We start from the raw sequence: 20871 nt of genomic DNA on the forward strand, positions 1-20871 counted from the left end.
TCATAACTATGATGATGTGAATAGGGGACCTTTGAGAGCAAAAAGAAGATAGGAGCTCTTTTTGGTTTCTTGAAATTCCACATTTTAGATGTTAGGCGCATGTCATTTTGTGACATTTTATTCTTAAGATGTCTGAGATGACTATAAAGCTATTTGGGCACACATAGCTTCACACACGGACCACTGCAGCTGTTTCCAGGACAACCTGTCTTTTTCCAGGCTTTCCTCGAAAATGAAATTTATTCTATACACCAACAGATTTACCTTTTCCTGCTATTAACATACAGGCATACCTCACGGATACTGTGTGTTTGGTTCCAGACCACCACAATAAATCAAAGAGCACAATAAAGTGAGCCAAATGAATTTTTTGGTTTCCTGGGGCATATAAAAATTATGTTTACATTATTTTATAGTCCATTAAGTGTGCAATAGCATTATGACTTATACATGTACATACCTTAATTTAAAAATACTGTATTGCTAAAAAATGCTAACTGACACCTGAACTTTCAGTGAATCATCATCTTGCTGGTGGAGGTTTTGTCTCAACGGCTGCTTGATGATCGGAGTGGTGGTTGCTACAAGTTGGGGTGGCCGTGGCCGTTTCTTAAAATAAGACTCCAATCAAGTTTGCCGCATCACCTGACTCTTCTTTTCACGAATGATTTCTCTTTAGCATGCAAGGCTGTTTGATAGAGGATATTACCTACACTAGAACTTCTTTCAAAATTGGAGTCCGTCCTCTCCAACCCTGCCGCTGCTTAATCAACTAAGTTTGTGTGGTACTCTAAATCCTTTGTTGTCATTTCAACTATCTCTACAGCCTCTTCACCAGGAGTAGATTCCATCTCAGAAACCATTTTCTTTTCTTTCTTTTTTTAAGATTTTATTTACTTATTTATTTGAGCGAGAGAGAGAGCACAGGCTGAAGGGGAGAGGCAGAGGGAGAAGCAGACTGACTCCCCTCTGAGCAGGAAGCCTGATGCAGGGCTCGATCCCAGGACCCTGAGATCATGACCTGAGCCAAAGGCAGATGCTTAATCGACTGAGCCACCCAGGTGCACCTCAGAAACCGTTTTCTTTGCTCATCCGTAAGAAGCAACTCCTCATGTGTTCAGGTTTGATCGTGAGATTGCAGCAATTCAGTCACATCTTTAGGCTCCACTTCTAATTCTAGTTCTCTTGCTAATCCCACCACATTTGCAGTTACTTTCTCCACTGGAGTCTTGAACCTCTCCAAAGTCATCCATGAGGGTTGAAATCAACTTCTTCCAAACCCCTGTTAATGTTGACATTTTGACCTCTTCCCATGAATCATGAATGTACTTTATGGCATTAGAGTGGTGAATGCTTTCCAGGTTTTCAATTTACTTTGTTATGACTTATCAGAGGAATCACTATTTATGGCAGCTCTAGACTTATGTATTTCTTAAATAATAAGACTTGAAAGACAAAATGATACCTTGATCCATAGGCTGCAGATGGATATTGTGTTAGTAGGTATGAAAACAACATTAATCCCATACGTCTCTGTCAGAGCTCTCGGGTGACCAGCTGCATTTACCAATGAGCAGTAATATTTTGAGAGGAATCTTCTTTCCTGAGTAATAGGTTTCAACAGTGGGTTTAAAATATTCATTAAACTGTCTCGTAAACAGAAGTGCCATCAGTAAGGTTTTGTTGCTCCATTTATAGAGTACAGGCAGAGCACATTTAGTAAATTTAGCATAATTCTTAAGGGCTCTAAGATTTTTGAAATGGTAAATGAACATTGGCTTCAACTTAGAGTCCAGCTGCATTAGCCCCTAATGAGTGAGTCAGCCTGTCCTTTGAAGCTTTGAAGCTCTCTAGCTGTGAAAGTCCTACATGGCATCTTCCAGTAGAAGCCTATTTCATCTATACTGAAAATCTGTTTAGTGTAGCCACCTTCATTAATTATCTTAGCTAGATCTTCTAACTTGCTGTAGCTTCTACATCCATGCTTGATGCTTCACCTTGCACTTTTTTGCTATAAAGATGATTTCTTTCCTTAAATCTCATGAACCAATCACTGCTAGCTTTAGACTTTTTTCCTCTGCAATTTCCTCCCCTCTCTCAGCCATCCCTAGAATTGAAGAAAGTTAGGCCTTTGCTCTGGATTAGGCTTTGGTTTAAGAGAATGTTGTGTTGGTTTGATCTCTGTCCTGACCACTAAAACTTTATATCAACAATAAGGCTGTTTTGCTTTCTAACTGGTATAAGAAGCCTAGCCTTCATCTTACCTCAGCTTTTGACATGCCTTTCTTGCTAAGCTTAACCATTTAAAGTGAGAGACATGAGACTCTTCCTTTTACTTGAACACTTAGTGACCATTGTAGGATTATTAATTAGCCTAATTTCAGTTTGTCTCTCAGAGAATAAGGAGGCCCAGGGAGAGGGAGAGAGATGGAGAATGGCCAGTGTGTGGATCAGTCAGATCACACAACATTTATCAGTTAAGTTTGTGGTCTTACATGGGCATGGTTCGTGACACCTCAAAACAGTTCCAATAGTAACATCACAAAGCACTGATCACAGATTTCCATAACAAATATAATAATGATGAAAAAGTTTGAAATATTGCAAGAATTACCAAAATGCAACACGGAGAGATGAAGTCAGCAGAGCTGTTGGAAAAACAGAGCTGATAGGCTTGCTGGATGGCAGGTTTGCTATAAAGCTTCAATTTGTAAAGATCACAATATCTGCAAAGTGCAATAAAGCAAAGCACAATAAAATGAGATATGTCTATATATAAATACGTATGTGTGTGTATAAACATATATATATAAAGTAAAAATATATTCCTAGAAAAATGAAACAGAAAACCAAGACATAACAAATTTCTGGAATTGTAGTGTCTAGCATATATAGAAAAATACGTATTTCTAAAATACTGAAAAATATTTTCTCATTTATAAATGTACATAAACGCATATGCACACATATATAGATTTTTTTTTTTTACTGGTTGGTTTAGAGTTAATATGATGCATTTTAAACTTATCACAGCCCACTTTCAAATAATGTTATGCTACTTTACATAAAATACAAAAACACTACAGTATACTCCTATTTCCTTCTCCTATCCTCATGCTATGGTTGTCATACATTTTGCTTCCACATATTATAACTTCACAAATTGTTATGCATTTAAGCACATCTGAATTTTTAACTTCATGAATGAAGATAATGATTTCCTTAACCAGAAACTCTTCTATATTAAATATGCATTATTCTGTGTCATTCGGAACTTACTTAATTACTTGTAAGATAGCTGGACCTATATTAATATCCAGATGATATTTTCACATTGCACATTGTTCTTCTAGTTTTTTGAGAATGTAATGAAAGCTAAGAACCCTATCTTAGGAAACTTTGCATGAAATCTCATCCATGGACCCTTGGTTTAGAACCCCTGTTTTCAAAGTAGGTATTTCTACATGTATACTATTTATTTTATCATTACCTTTTTTGTATATTTCTTCTGACTACTGAGGTAATTTTGGTCAGGCCTTAAACTATTTTGGGTTTGTATGTATAAAACAGAAATGAGTTGAGTTTAATGACTTGTTACAAAATGGGAACCTATGTTGCCATGATATAGGTCAAGAATAGGAACATTGTCAGCACCCTGAAGTCTCCTATAAGCCCCTTCTAAGTCAAAACCCCCTTATTTCCATCTAAGGGAAACTATTACCCTAAATTTTATGAGAATTAATTTTTTTCCTTATGAAAGTACTCTTTTCTTATTTCCTAATTTCCTAAGAAAGGAAATTATCCTATAACTAGTATGTTCTATTTTTCCTCTTTTTGAACTCTATATAAATGGCATCATATAGTAATAGAAATAGTATGAGGAAAGATTCACTAAGTTTATTCATGCAAAGTATTAAATTATTTTTCTTCTTTTTTATAATTTATGACTCAGGTTCCAATTTATCAATTGAAATATATCTTTGTATTCACATAAATATATATATTGAAATAATTTTGGTGTATGAGACAATTTATAAAGATCCTAGCCTCTTTGAAAACTGGTACTTCTTAATTGGGGAAGAATCTTGTATACAGCGAAAAATGGTCATTTCATATGACAGTGCCCTCTGCTGTCCTCAGTGCAGATTGCATTGGGATACTACGTTTGATTCTGTGAAGAGGAAGTGGTCATTGGCTTTATGGACCATGTGAGACTAAATATAAAATGTTCTCTGTGTGAAAGGATTAAATACTTTTCTCACTTTATCCTGAAATACAGGTATTTATATGTAATTTAAATATATACTTTTAAATATATTACATGTATAAATACATATTTAAAGAATACTCTAAGCTATATGTGAATGTGCCTTATTACACTTAAAAATCCTCTACATAAAAGTAAGTACAAATTGAACTTTATAGATATCAAAAGTAAGTACAAATTGAACTTTATAGATATCCTCTGGATATCTTTAATGTAGAGCCTGGTGTTCATCTGTAAGCATTTATTAAGCTTTTGCATTATTCTTCATAGTCATTCCTGATCTGTGTTTGGGTAGTTAGGGTTTAGGACAAAAGGCAAAATCACAGGAAAAATAATCAGAGACTACTTAGTCTTTTAGTACTGCTAACTTACCTTGCTGGCTGTGTTGTTCTCTAAGTGAAGGGAGTGTCATGTATCTTAGGGTCTCATAAAATATGTACTTTATTGGTTATGAGATGTCTGACGGTGCTTGCTCTCATCAGATAGATCTAGTAATATACCAGATACATTCACCTTGCCAATGAAGACATGTTCTTTTGTGGATCAACTACTTGGTATATATAGGCCCTCATATTAAATTACATTCAGTTGAGTTACTTATTAAGCATATGTTTAGCACCCATATGTACTAGACACTGCCATTCAAGAAAGTTGTATGTATTGGGATTTTGTTTCATTTTTCCAGTAATATAGTTTTACTGTATTTTACAAAAGTATTGATTCATAGTCAACAAGTTGAAAAACAAATGGTAGAAACTGATCCTTCCCAACAGAAGTTTGAAAAGCACTGTTTTCAGCTGTTAAGCCCTTTTTAACCTACATATCAAAAACAAAAGTTCTTAGAACTTAGAGGCTGATAGAGAGGACTGCATACTGAACTACCTCGCTAGGCACAGTTACAAGGAAGTGTTAAGTCAATACAAGTTACTCTAGCTGATCTTTCCCCCAACTTTATCAGTACGTTGTTGGTTATCTTCTATGACAAATTGCTTTAATTCTTCTTCTTTTTTTTTTATCCACTTGTTCCAAAAGAACACCAAAAGCTTTTATAGCATTCCACTAAAAAGACAAGTTTCTTCCTTCGGGATATATGTTGGCCCTTTTTTAGCCTGTTTAACTTTCTTACCTTGGAGAATTGCCTGGAATTCACTCAACTAGGATTTTCCTTCCTGCTGCTCTTCCGTTACCCATGGGAAATATTTCAGAAGATGAGAGATACGCTGAATACGAATGTTGCAAAAAATGAGCTCATGCAGCATTCTAGCTGTCCCCAAACCCTGTAAGCACCAGTTGATCTTACACATAATGAATTAATATTTCAGAATAGTTCAGAAACGCTCAGGTCTACTTGGCATATATAGACCCTTATATTAAATTGCATTCAGTGGAGTCATAATTTTCATATAAAACATTCTTAGAGAAAATGACATTTTAAAAACATTTTTAAAAGCAAAACACTAACTTATGAATTCAAAATTGGCATTCCTCAGTGCTCAGAATCTAGTCATTCAAATGTTATGTTTCCCTTGTAGTGATAAAATTGATGTGAGGAAATAAAAAGCTAGAACTGTGATAAAATAATTTGCTTCTAATTTTAATCTATCTTGACTAAAATATTTAGAATGAAATATAAATTAAGAAAACACTTATTTGAGTATTAGTTTTCTATTGCAGCCATAACAAATTGCCACAAATTTAGTAGCTTAAAACAGTATCAGTTTATCTCACAAATGTATAGGTCTGAAGTCTGGCTGGGCTCACTGGTTTCTCTAAATCTGGTCACAAAAGGCCAAAATCAGTATGTTGGCTGGACTGGGCTCTGGAGACTCCGGGAGAAACCACTTCCAGGCTCATCCTGATTACAACTGGCAGATTTCAGTTCTATGCACTTGTAGGACTGAGGTCGCTGCTTTCCTTGCTGACTATCAACTGGGAACCAGTCTTTGCTTCTAGAGAATATCTGCATTCCTTGTCATGTTTTCCGTGTGGCCCCCTACAGCAATGGTGGGTTGAGTTTTTCTCATTTACCTTTCTGCTGCATCTCTGTAACTCCAGCTAGAGAAAGTTCTCAGCTTTTAAGAGCTCATGTGGTTAAATTGGGCTCACTCATATAACCTCCCTATTTTAATGTATGTAATCTTAATTACATCTGCAAAGTCTCTTTTCTATGTGAAGTACACATGTTGCAACCTTTTTTTTTAAAGATTTATTTATTTTACAGAAAGAGAGTGTGCGAATGGGAGGGGGGCATGGGGCAGAGGGAAAAGGAGAGAGACAGTCTCAAGCAGACTCCCCTCTGAGTGCAGAGCCTGACAGGGGGCTTGATCTCCTGACCCTGAGATCATGACCTGAGCTGGAATCAAGAGTCAGATGCCTAACTGAGCTGCCCAGGCACCCCTAGTGTTGCCCTTTAAGTAAGAGGCTAGCTTTAGGATTGAGGTTTATATTTGTATATAGATTCATGCTGAAGAATTATCCTACCGTTCCTATTTTTTCAAGAGTTTTGAGGTATTGAATTTCATTTAAGGACTTTTCACCATTTATGAAGATAAATGGTTGTTCTTCTTAGACCTATTAATATGATTAATTATAATAATTGATTTCTAACATTAATTAAAGTATAAACCCCTTTTACTCAGGGTGTATGATTTCCTTAATATGGTGTTGAAATCTGATAATATTTAGGGTTTTTACTTTGATATTTGTATTAGTTATCTATTGCTGAGTAATAAACCACCTCAAAACTTAGAGCTTAAAACATAAACATTTATTATTTCTAGGGGTCAGGAATCTATATATGACTTGGCTGGGTGCCTCTGGCTCAGGGTCTCTCATGAGGCTATAATCAAGATGTCAGCCGGGACTCAACTGAGAGAAGATTGATTCAAAGCTCACTCAGTGGCTGTTGGCATGCCTCAGGCCCTCACTGACTATTTGCTGGGAATATCAGTTTCTTGGGCTTGTCTGGGCTTGCCACAGGGCTACTTATAACCTGGAAGCTTGCTTCCCCCAAATTGAAGGTTCTGCGAGAAAGAGAATTGATATGATAGAAACCCACAATCTTAGAACCTAATCTTGGAAGGGACATCCCATTTCTTTTGCTGTATTGTTTATTAGATGAGAGTTACTAGGTCCAGTCCATACTCAAGGGGAAAAGATCACATGTACAAGGATGTAAACACCAGGGGGCAATGATCACTAGGAATCATCTTGAAGACTGTCCACTACAGTATACATAAATAAATTGGTCTAATTTTATTTTTTGTGTTATATATAGCAGATTTAGGTATCATTGTTATACTTCACTAAAAAAATTGGGGTGTTTCCTTCATTTTCTATCTCAGAAACAATCTATATGACATCAGAACTACATGTGTAAAGACTTGGTAAACCCTGTGAAACCATCTGGGTCTGGTACCTTTTTGCTTTTGATAAGTCCACTGGCATTATAATTATTTTGCCCTTATAAGTTCTTTATTGTTTTTGTTTTTTGCTTGGAGGCCCTGAGTTTTCTCTATCTGTAAAGTCTAGTATTTTACTAGGATATGTCTCAGAGTTGATTCTTTAGAGTCACTTTTCCCAGGTACCCAATGAACTCTCAATATTTGTTGTTTCAGTTCCAGTTATTCATATATTACTTATTTGCTTATTTCTCTAACTCCTTTTTCTTTTTTTTTTAACCAATTCTCATTCTCTCAGTTGTTTTCCTACTTTTCTTCAGTGCCCTATATTTAATTTTTATTTAAACCTATTCTCGTCTTTTTCTTCTATTTCTTTCTTGTGTTCAGTCAACTCTCATTCACTTTATCTCCCAGCCCCTGTGGGTTTTTTTTTTTGGTGTGTGGGGGGATTATTTCTACTCCTGATTTTTAAATTTCTGATTCAAGGGGCACCTGGGTGGCTCAGTCGTTTAAGTGTCCGATTTTTGATTTCCGCTCAGGTCATGATCTCAGGGTTGTGGGATTGAGCCCCGCATGGGGCTCTGTGCTGGGCATGGGGCCTACTTAAGATTCCCTCCCCCTCTGCCCCCCCCACCGCTCTCACACCAGCGTGCTCTCTGTCTCAGAAAAAAGCATTTAAATTTCTGATTCAGTATTTTTCTTTTTCATATAAATTATGCTATTTGAAGATATTGAATGCATTTTGGAGTGGTCATTACCAGTTTTTCTTCTATTTCATGGTTTTACATGGGGAGGGAGGTGCTTTTCATCAGCAGAAATGTTTGAATTTACATATTCTGCTTTATTCTTACAGTAGCTTTTTATAGAATTAGTTTGATATTTTCTATTTCTGAGTATTTTGTGGCTAGAATTCCTAATTTGAGAGTGTCAACTTCTCACAGTTTAGTTTTGAATGGATGCATTAGGAAATGGGAGAGGAACTAGCATGGCTTGTATTTCTTTTTTTTCTACAGAATCCTTATTCTTCCCCTCTAATTTTTTCTTTTATTTCTCAGAGGGAATCACCCCTTCTCTACTTATCTGGGTCTTTTTTCAGAAGCTGTGCTTATTCAAACTATCAGTTTTAGCCTTATTCATTTTCAAGCTTCTTTTCTATAGCCCATGCTGTGAACTACCAAATCCCCAAATTGTACTCAATTTTTTAGAGCATAGTGTTAGATTTTCTCATTCTGGGGGTGATTTTAACTGTACCTCCTCAAAGTCTTCCATTTCCCTGTCCTGTTTTACATGGATTTTAACTGTACTTCCTCAAAGTCTTCCATTCCCTATCCAGTTTTACATGGATGTGTTAAACCTCCTCGTTATCACTTTGTGCCCATTGGCTTGCAACAGCAGCAGGAAATCATTTTTTAATTTGGTGTTTATTTCTGTACTTAAAGATAATTTCAAGGATGCAGTATTCTCTGTCTCTGAGTAATCCTGTTGGTGTGGCTTTCTTTCACCCCTTGTTAATTTTGTCATTTGGGAGAGGATGTGTGTAAAGATTAGGAATCAATTGGCAGCAATCTTCTAGACCAACCCTTGAAATTTTAGTTTTTAAAACTTAGCAGATTTATCAGTGAAGTTTTCCAAGCATTTAAGAAAGAAATAACATCAATCTTACATACACTTTTATTGAATAGAAAAGGAAGTTATACTTCCCAGCTCTTTTAATGAGTATAATGTTTATTCCAAAATCTAGAAATGACATTTTAAGAAAGCAAATTATAGACCAATCCCATAAACATAAATGTAAAAATCCTTAACAAAATATTAACAAATTTAATCTAATGATAAGATGTCATGACTTACGAGGGGCTTATTCCAGAAATTCAAGGTTGGTTTAACATTAGAAAACCAATTAGTGTAATATACCATATTAACAAAAAAGGGAGACAGATCATTACAAGCTGATAGATGCAGAAAAAGTGTTTGACAAAATTCAACATCCATTCATGATAGAAACTCTTAAGACACTAGGAAGGAACTTTCTTAGTCTAATAAAGAATATTTACAAAAGTCCTACAGCAAACATCTCATAATGATAAAAATAGTGAAAGCTTTCCCTCTGACATCAGGAACAAGGAGAGTACTATCACCACTTCTGGTCATAATTATACTAGATATCCTAGACAGTTCAGTAAGGCAAGATTAAAGAAGTTACAAGGATTGGATTATAAGAAATCTTATTATTCACATATGACATCATTGTGATCCAAAAGAATATACATAGCTAATCTTTTAGAATTAATAAGTGAATTTTGTAAGTTTGCTGGCTGCGAGGTTAATAAAAGTCAATAGCATTTCTATATGCCAGCAGCAAACAAATAAATAACAAAATTTAAAAAACAATACCATTCAGAGTAGCATTAGGAAAAAAAAAACCTAACACCTAGGAACAAATCAAAAGGCATGTCAGAATTTTACATTGAAAGCTGGAAAACAATACTGAGAGAAATTAAAGAATGCCTAAGTAAATGGTGAAATAGAAATATACCATGTCCATGGAATAAAAGACTCAATATTGTAAAGATTGGCCTCTCCCCCAGAATAATCCAGAGTCAAGGTAGTGCCAATGAAAATCACAGCAAGTTGGGGTGTGTGTGTGTGTGTGTGTGTGTGTGTGTGTGTGTGTGTATGTGAGTGAACAGTCTCAAAATTCATATGGAAATGCAGAGTACCAAGAACTAAGGAGGTCACAAAGAACGAAGTTAGAAGGCTTATACTACCAGATAGCAAACCTGTTATAAAACTAATTTAAACAGATGCTTTTTATACATACAAGGGTAGAAAAACTGACCAGTAGAGTTCAGAAACAGATCCAAAATATATGGTTATTTAATCTAAGACAAATGTGACACTGTTAGTGCATTAGGAAAGAATGGGCTCTTTAGTAAGTGTATGTAAATGTGTAAAATCCATTCAAGATGAATTGCAGATATAAAAGTGAAAGGTGAAACAGTGAAGCTGTCTGAAAGAAAACAGGAGAATATCTTTGTGGTCTTAAAATAGTCAAAGATTTCTAAAACAGGACACAATAATCACTAAATATAAAGAAAAAGATTGATAAATTAGACTATATTAACATTAATAACTTCTATCAAAAACATAACTAAAAGAATGAAAATTCAACTTGCAGAGGGAGAGAAGATTATCTCAATATTTATATCTGATGAAAGACATAGTTAGAATATATAAAGAACTCCTTCAAAGCGATAAGACAGACAACCCAGTTAAAATAAAGGGGCAGAAAACTCTAACTTTTCAGAGGATATCTGAATGGCCAAAAAAAAAAGTTAAAAAGCACTGAATTTCATTAGCCATTAAGGAAATGGGAATTAAAATCACACCTTTTTATTACACTCCCACAAGAAAAGCTAAGATGAAAAAGATAGAATATATCAAGTTTTAGCAAGGGTGTGAAGCAACTGCAGCTTTCAGAAAGTACTAATGGGCGTATAAGTTGGTACAGTGGAAAATGCCCAGTATCTACTAACGTAGAATGTCACATACCCTAAGACACAGTAATTCTATTCCTATGTGTCTGTGGTTGACAGAAAATGGCCTTCCAAGCCCTAGAACCTGTGAACATGTTACGTTATATGGCAAGGGGGAATTAGGTTGCATATGGATGTAAGGTTGCTACTCAGCTGACTTTAGAACAGGGGGATTATCCTGGTGGGTAGACCCAGTGTAAGCACAAGGGTCCTAAAATGCTATAAAGGGACACTGAAAAGTTCAGAGTCAGAAAAGGAGGGCTAGTGATAGAAGCAAGATCAGAATTGATGAGTATGAGAAGAATGTAACCCATCAGTGCAGGCTTTGAAGATGGAGGAGTGTGGCCATGGGCCAAGAATTGTGGTCGGGCTTTAGAAATTGGAAAAGGTAGGGAAATGGACTCTCCCCTGGAGCCTCCAGAAAGGAATGCAGCCCTACTGAAATCTTGATTTTAAACTAGTGAGTCTTTTGTTGGACCTTGTAACCTACAAAAAACTGTAATAGAAAGCAGGAGGCATCACAGTTCTGGACTTCAGACCATATTCATCAAGACAGTATCTTACTGGCACAAAAACAGACACATAGATCAATGGAACAGAATAGAGAACCCAGAAATGGACCCTCAGCTCTATGGTTAACTAATCTTTGACAAAGCAGGAAAGGATATCCAATGGGAAAAGGACAGTCTCTTCAACAAATGGTATTGGGAAAATTGGACAGCCACATGCAGAAGAATGAAACTGGACCACTTTCTTAGACCATACACAAAAATAAATTCAAAATGGATGAAAGACCTAAATGTGAGACAGGAATCCATCAAAATCCTTGAGAACACAGACAGCAACCTCTTTGACCTCAGCTGCAGCAACTTCTTGCTAGACACGTCTTCAAAGGTAAGGGAAACAAAAGCAAAAATGAACTATTGGGACTTCATCAGGATAAAAAGCTTTTGCACAGCAAAGGAAACAATAAAACTATAAGGAATGGGAGAAGATATTCGCAAATGACACATTAGTTAAAGGGCTAGTATCCAAGATCTATAAAGAACTTACAAACCCCACACCCAAAAAACAAAAAATCCAGTCAAGAAATGGGCAGAAGACATGAACAGACATTTCTGCAAAGAAGACATCCAAATGGCCAACAGACATATGAAAAAATGCTCCACATCACTTGGCATCAGGGAAATACAAATCAAAACCACAATGAGATACCACCTCACACCAGTCATAATGGCTAAAATTAACAAGTCAGGAAACAACAGGTGTTAGTGAGGTTGCAGAGAAAGGGAAACCTTCTCTTGCACTGTTGGTGGGAATGCAAGCTGTGCAGCCACTCTAGAAAACATTATGGAGGTTCCTCAAAATGTTAAAAGTAGAACTACCCTGCGACCCAGCAATTGTATTACTTGGTATTTCTCCAAGGGATACACAAAGTGATTTGAAGGGGCAGATGCACCCCAGTGTTTAGAGGAGTAATGTCCACAATAGCCAAAATATGGAAAGAGCCTGGATGTCCATCGATAGATGAATGGATAAAGAAGATGTGGGAGGTGGTATGTATATGTGTGTGTATGTATATACATATATATATATATATCATATATATATCATATATAATGGAATATTACCAAACCATCAAAAAGAATGTAATCTTGCCATTTGCAATGACATGGATGGAACTAGAGGATATTATGCTAAGCAAAATAAGTCAGTCCAAGAAAGACAAATACCATATGATTTCACTCATATGTGGAATTTAAGAAACAAAACAGATGAACATAGGGGAAGGGAAGGAAAAATAAAATAAGATAAAAACAAAGAGGGAGGCAAATTATAAGAGACTCTTAGCTCTAGGAAAAAAACTGAGGGTTGCTAAAGGGGAGGGGTGTATGCGGATTGGGTAATTTGGGGTAATTGGGTGATGGGCATTAAGGAGAGCACTTGATGTAATGCACACTGGGTGTTATATGCAACAGATGAATCACTAAATTCTACCCCTGAAACTAATAACACATTATATGTTAACTAAATTGAATTGAATTAATTAAAAAAAAACAATATAGTATAAATCCAATAGAAATGCATACAGATGTTCATCTACAAACAGGTCCTAGAATGTTCATAGTGGCACCATTCATAATAGCCAAAAACAGGAAATAACCCTAAAGGTCCTTCAACAGTGGAAGTGATAAATCAGAGTAGACAGGGTTAATTGAATTATCTTAATGGTTCATGTCATCATACTATGATAGTCTGATGAATTCATTTTCAATATAGAAATTACCTGCCAAATATTGAACAATTTAAGACCAGTGTTGGCAGTCAGGGTACACTGTCTTTTGTGATACTGGACATAAAACTGAAATATTATTACTTCATGCAGAAGTTTACTATTTGATTATAGAATATTTATTAAAAGTTAAATCATGCATGGAAATGATTCCCACTAACTTCAGGATATTAGCTGCCACTGGAGAGAGAAAGAAGTCAGGAAGGGAAGGAAAAGGGATGAGAACAGAGTTCAGAAATAAATGTGGCAAAATATTAACATTTGTAAAATCTGGGTAGTGGGTATGTGAGTATGTTATTTTCTGTGTATTTGAAATATTTTGTAATTAGGAAAGTTCTTAGCAGAATACATTAATTCCACCAACTATGATACATACCTTTTTCACATTCAGTCAGGCCTTAATTAGATTTCTATACCCGTGTTATTCTTAAAAGTAACAGCACAGCAAGGGACCAATCATGCCTTTATATTCTGTCTTGTTTGGGGTTCTGGAACTATGCAGGTCTAGGGTCTACACTTAACGAAATCTGGATTCCTCAACAGGTGTTAAGAGTGCTTTTAACATTCACCTAAGAGTAATAATGCTATAGTTCCAGCAAATACTCATTTTTTCTTCCTAATGGCGATTGTTTTCCCCATGAAGTCTTTACTTACTAACAACTAAAACAATAGAACAAAAAGAATCCTTGAATAGTTAGCCAGGAGTTATCTAGAAGGTGAAAGGTGAAAGGGGGGTGATGGTGGTAGTGGGAGCTAGCTGCTGTAGTGCAGGAAGATTGACAGCACAGTGGAATGAAAGGAAAATCAAGCCTAGGTACTTCCATTATGCTTTTAGGTGATCTGGTAGACAGAACAATGGCCCCCCAAAGATGTCTGCTCACATTCTGTTCTTCCTCAGAACTTGTTATAAGTTGACCCTGGAACAGCACAGGTTTATACTACATGGGTCTACTTACCCCAGATTTTTTACAGTACTGTAAATGTATTTACTCTTCCTTACGGTTTTCTAAATATTTTCTTGTCTCTAGCTTACTTTTTTGTAAAAATATAGTATATAATACATATACAAAATATGTTAATCGACTATGTTGGGGGGAACCCCCTATGCATGGGGTCAGTGTCCCTAACGCCCATGTTGTTCAAGGGTCAACTGTATTAACTTTTGGCAAAGGGACCTTGCCAGTGTAATTAAGGTTCTGAAGTTGAAAACGGGGAGATCAGCCTGGATTATCTGGGTGGACCCAATCTAATCACATGAGCTTTTAAGAAATAAAGACATGAGGCAGAATGGGAAGTGAGAGAGATTAGAGGCATGAGGCTTCCAGGATGGAGAAAGGGACCTCAAACTAAGGAATGCAGGTGGCCTTTAGAAGATAACAACCCCCCAGTTGAAAGCCAGCACAGAAACAGGGACCTCAGTTGTAAAATCGCATGGAACTTAATTCTGCCAACAATCTGAAAAAGTTTGAAAGTGGATTGATCTCTAGAGATCCCAGAAAGGAAAGCAGTCTTGCAGTATATTTAAATATACTGGAAAACATGAATTTAATAAGCATAAAATATTCTATCAGTATGGATGTACTAAAGTATCCTCCTTTGGTTGTTTCCAGTTTTTCTCTATTATGATTAATGCTGTGATAACTACCTTATATAAGACTTTACTATATTTCCGATTATTTCTTTAGAATAAATCTTGTAAGTAGTTCAAGTACTTAATCAAAGGATATGAAAATGTTCAAAGTTTTTCATACATAATGCCAAGTTATCCTTCAGGAAAGATTCTGCCACTTTATATATACCAGCAGTAGATGGGTATCTATTTGATAGCATCCTGTCTTTTAATGAGTATAATCTTTTAAAGCCACTTTTCTAATTTTGATAACCAAAAATTAAATTTTAATTTGTATTTTTAAGGTTTTTAGTAACGTATAAATTTTCATGTTCGTTGGTGTGTGTGTGTGTGTGTGTGTGAATTGTTTGCATTTTCTTTTCCTGTTTTTCTTTGGAAGATCAAGGATTTAGCTCTTTATACACAGGGTGAAAAACACATTTTTATTCCTCCCATCAGCCATATGAAATAAAATTCTCAACTATGCAATTTAGAGTCTGCCTGTCTAATTTGTTTCCATTCTTTAACACTGTTTTCATGAATCTAAATAATAACCTTTAGCCCCAGGTATTAGCGTTTCCAGCTGCTACCCATTAGTCCAAGGTATATTGCAAAGAAAGGGAGCTGTAAGCATGCTTATCCCAAGGGAGCTACTGTAGGTAGCCCTTTTCTTAAAATATGAACTTTATTTATAAATAAAATGCAGAATATCTATATATAAAACATACACTTGCACAGACAAATGTGCATGCTTGTGTGTGCACACACATAGACACAGACACACACACACACATATCCCAGATTTCAGAGTAATTAAAAAGCAAATTTCATTTCTGATATGGTAGTGCCTGTTCTCTGAATATGAGATGTCCACCTCAGGAAAGCAATCACATTGCCTATGTTGGCTTGTTTTGCAGTTACCACCATATTATGTGGAAATTCTTACTTTAGATCCTCTAATATCAAGAAAATTCACCTCTGAGCAGGCTTACTAACTGAATATTAAAATCAGAGTTGATATCCCCATTTTCCCATCTGCTCTTCCCTCATTCTACCATCACCCCCTTCCATACACGAATACAAAAGTTCACTCATTCAACCATCTACTTCCTTACTCAGGCAGTCTCTGTATAGAATAAATGGAGCCTCATGAGGCCAATCACTTAAGAGTAGGAAATCTACTCTCAGAGTAGATTATGGGGAGGTTATGGAGAGAATCTGTCGGTTCTTGCCTTCTCTTTTTCATAATTTGTCGTGGGGTGCGATGTCAGGTAGAAAGCAGGGAGAAGGTGCCAGGAAAGTACATGTGCAAACAAGTCAGTGCTGATGTTCGAGCATGATTTAAAAGCATTGTTTGTGATCAGAGGTGCTCTTGCTAATTATGTACTTTTTATATAACGTATTTCCTCATGTCACCACAATTTGTTTTGTCGTCTTGTCATCTTTGGTTCTTAACATGTACTGTAAAAGGACTAGCAGTTTCTGGCCGTAGACTAAAATTTATTTAAATCAATGATTCCAAACTTTAGGTTTATGACAGTGTATTACTTAATTTGTAACATGAATGCTTTCTTTAAAATTTAAAAATATTTATGCTTGTACTTATATTACACAATATTCCTTAAGTTAATCTTAGATATATGTCTATTTTTTTTTTTTAAATCAACTTGGGATCTTTTGTTTCAGCCGTATCTATAGAACACGGTATTATTTCTACCTTTACTTGTAAATAAGAATTGTATATATTCTGTAGTCTCTGTTAACAGATATTGAGGAAGGATAGTATACCATCATTTATTGGGCTTCCCAGTGTAAGTATAGTTCTTTTACTTTCAGTACTTTAAGAATCAAGTCATTTTAGTCCAGGAAACAACTTTTTAGGCAGATGCCCAACGACTGAGCCACTCACGCGCCCCAGTCCAGGAAATAACTTTATACTACTTTTCTAGCAGAAACACCACTGTTACTTGTAGTGACCCACCTATCAATGCAACCAGCTTCATACAAGCTAGTATATACATAGTTTAATGGGTGTCAGGCACTGTGAGGCTACAAAATGTATACAACTTTTATATTCCAAATAAAAGTATAATACTGTGCTCTACTGTGGATGTGGCTGAGGCAGGTATCACAGACTTTTTTTTCTTAAACATACACAGATGCAACCCTCTAAGATTTCTTCTACTTAAACAAATTGTGGCAAATATATTTTAAGCACCTTTCATATTTTAACTCATTTAATATTCATAGTTCTGTGGCATCAGTGCTATTACATCTATTTTATAAACAAGCATACTGAATGAAGCCCAGGGATGTTAAGTAGTTTAATCTTCCTCATCCCCTTTATACCGTGTGTCTTTTTCTTTGCTGTATTTTCCTGGGTGTGGTGCGCAGCCAGTCCAGCGGCAGAGCCAGGCAGTCCGGTTCAAGTCTGTCTTATTTACAGTATGTCTCCCAACATAATTATTGGTTTCTCAATTCTTTATTAACCGAGTTCACTAAAAGTACTTTTACTTAAAAATAAAAAATTTTAAAAACCTTTTTTTTTTTTAAGATTTTGTTTGACAGAGAGAGACACAGCGAGAGAGGGAACACAAGCAGGGGGAGTGGGAGAGGGAGAAGCAGGCTTCCCGCTGAGCAGGGAGCCTGCGATGCGGGGCTCATGACCCGAGCCGAAGGCAGACGCCTAATGACTGAGCCACCCCAAAAAACCTTTTCTAACTTTTACTAAAATATTTCCTTTTTAAGCAAAACATGATAATTGTTTTAAAATTGTTTTTCTTGGGGGCGCCTCAGTGGCTCAGTCGGTTGAGGGTCCGACTCTTGGTTTCAGCTCAGGTCATGATCCTCAGGTTGTAAGATCAAGTCCGGCCTCAGGCTCCACGCTCACCAGGGAGTCCGCTTGAGATTCTCTCTCTCTCTCTCCGTCTGCCTTTGCCCCTCCCCCCGCTTGCATGAGCATGCTCTCTCTAATATTTAAAATCTTTAAAAAGTTTTTCTTGAATACATTTGTTCAAAGACCTGCAACTTATAGCTAACTTACTAGAAAGTACTAGCACACCAAACAGTCCTTTGAGGTATCATCACTGACTTTGCAACACCTGTCGAAGGTGACACGTTTTCTTACTACGGGTAGTTTACTGTTGCATCCACACAGTAATGAGGAGTGTATCGATATTTGATTAATTTCCTCATCCCCTCTCTACCAAGGTGTCACAGATTTCAAACATTGCCAATAATAATTATACTGATAAGGAGAAGATACTTGTAATTCTTTTACTTGTCAAAATAAGGGAGTTTAATATTTTATAAATTGAGTTTGCTGTTAAATCTTCAGAATTTTAAGATTTAGGTCTTCCAGTTTTCTGTATAATCACTTGCAATAAATTACATTACAGGTGGTACACTTGCATCTAAATTCTAGAAGTAATTCGTGTGTAATCCTGGAAGGTCTATCAGGAAGCTGTTTCTATTTTTGGATATTGGACATTTTCTTTGTAGATTATGGTTATCAACATTTAAAATTTTATATTTAAATTTTAATTTTTAGATTAATAGAGTTTTGTGAAAGGTTACCATCTGAATGTTCCATATTTCTCTCATTGTTAGAGTAAACTACCTTGTGTTCTTTTGTCATTAATTTTTCGGTAGTATTTGCTAATGTATATTAAATGTGTATCAGTACACAAACACACCCTAGGGATGATATGTAAAAAATGGATGTCAGAGTTTGATCACAACAGGTAGTTTTTACAAAGATTTCCTCAAGATTTGTTAGAGTTGTAAAAGATGATTCCAAAAAGCATACTTGACCTTGTAAAATATGGCAGAGGAAAAAAAATACATGGTATAGAAATATTCTTCTCTAGAAGCAGAGAATTCCAAATATCAGTGTGCTTACATAGATAATAACTTTTGTTGTCATAAGCTCATCTACACTGTCCCCACATCTTGGGCTTTAACCAGCTTTTAAATGTTCAGCAGATTCTAAGTGAATGTATTTCTGACATATCCTTTTCTGTGTTGTAGGCATAGCTCTGAGCCAACATCAGCTGTCAATTCTAGGATATAATTTAGAACTGTGACACACTCAATTTATGCTGTGAAAAGTTTTATAGAATTGTTTTCAGTATTAACGGTATTCCTATCTCCAAGACTATTGGACATTTCTGTAATTTCTATTCCACTTTAATTTTTGACATTGTTTTCTGTTTGTTATAACAAGGCAGTACTCCTCTCACAATTTTGGGCTAGATTCGATTCTTAGGAGATTTGTTCTTTCTTCCTTCCCACTTAAATTTATTGAAAACTACTGTTTTCATGGCTATTTGCCTCTAAAAGCAATTGTTCATAATTGAGGCAGATTTTCCCTTGTAGGAGTTCACAGCTGTGAAGAGAAAGTTCTCTTTCCCAGTGGGTTAATAAGTAGGCTTTTGTGAGAATTTACTGGAATATTTTTCCTGATTAAAGAGTCAAAGACTAAGAGTCTGTTGTTCTTGGTGCTAATAGAACCAAAACACCTGCAGCTGAGCATTTACACTTTGGAAAGCAGAACTAACATAAGGCCTTCTTTTGCACAGTGAGTAGTTTGACAGCTACAGTTTTTCTTAAAAAAATTAAAATGCAGACATGACCTTTGTTCCAAATTAGAGGTTTTAACAGTGAAAGCTCATGCAGTCAAAATAAAATTCATAGGCAGTATTTCCTACACAGGATAGCTTTGTGCATTCTGTTAATGGTGTAATGGATATTTAACTGGCAAATATGAAGCCTTTTACTATGTCCACTGATTTATGTTAACACTCCCCTTTCTTGTTCCACTTTGCTTCTTAATCACCCTACTCATAAAAACCTTGCTTTGGAAAAATGCATCCCTGCTATAGGCAATCATTATTGTTAGTCCAATCCACGCCACTGTCCGCTTTCTTAATGGCATCCCAGTTTCCATCCTAGTCTCGCTGTTAGGTGTACTGTGAGGGGAGCACGCATAATAAGCTAACCTTCCTGGGTTTAAGTTCTGGCTCTGCCATAGTGGCATGGCCTTGAGTGAGCGATTTATTTAGTCTCTGTGGCTTCAGTTTCCCTCTGTAAAATGGCGATTTACTATACCTCCTCATATGCTTGTTCTGAGGACTAGTTAACATTAGTTAATACCCCCAACACACATTGTCCCTTGCCCCATTTTCTTTTTTTTCTTTTTTTTTTAAAAGATTTTATTTATTTGACAGAGACAGCGAGAGAGGGAACACAAGCAGGGGGAGTGGGAGAGGGAGAAGCAGGCTTCCTGCCCAGCAGGTAGCCCGATGCGGGGCTTGATTCTAGGACCCTGGGATCATGACCTGAGGTGAAGGCAGACGCTTAACGACTGAGCCACCCAGGCACCCCCCCATTTTTTCTATAGCACTTCTCACCACTCGTCCTATATTGTTCAGTGTCTTTTTCTCCTATCAGGATTGTCAACTGAGCTCAGGGTTTTATTTTGGTCATTCCTGTAGTCCCACACCTAGACAAGCTGCAGAGGTAGAGCTTAGTAAATACTTGCTTGAAGACTGTATAGATGCTGGGTTAAGAACCAATTTTTTCCTGACAACTATTGACTTTAACTTTATTATGCGTTTTTTCTTTTTCTTTTTCTACAGTATGACCCTAACATTTCCTACTCCCGTATTTCCACTCAATCCAGATTTTCTAATTAGGCCACTACTCACTTTAGAAAGATAATTTGGGCTTCTAGAAATAAACATAAAATAAAAACTAAATTCTTA

The 20871-nt window shown here is 36.2% G+C and overlaps 1 protein-coding gene across 2 annotated transcripts in view; it reads left to right on the plus strand.

Moving 5' to 3' along the window:
* ECHDC1 (ethylmalonyl-CoA decarboxylase 1) overlaps positions 1 to 20871 on the plus strand; it is a 55067-nt gene that overhangs the window by 33076 nt on the left and 1120 nt on the right. The window lies entirely within an intron of this gene.

The sequence above is a fragment of the Neomonachus schauinslandi genome, chromosome 8, assembly GCF_002201575.2.
Source record: "Neomonachus schauinslandi chromosome 8, ASM220157v2, whole genome shotgun sequence".
Lineage (NCBI taxonomy): Eukaryota > Metazoa > Chordata > Mammalia > Carnivora > Phocidae > Neomonachus > Neomonachus schauinslandi.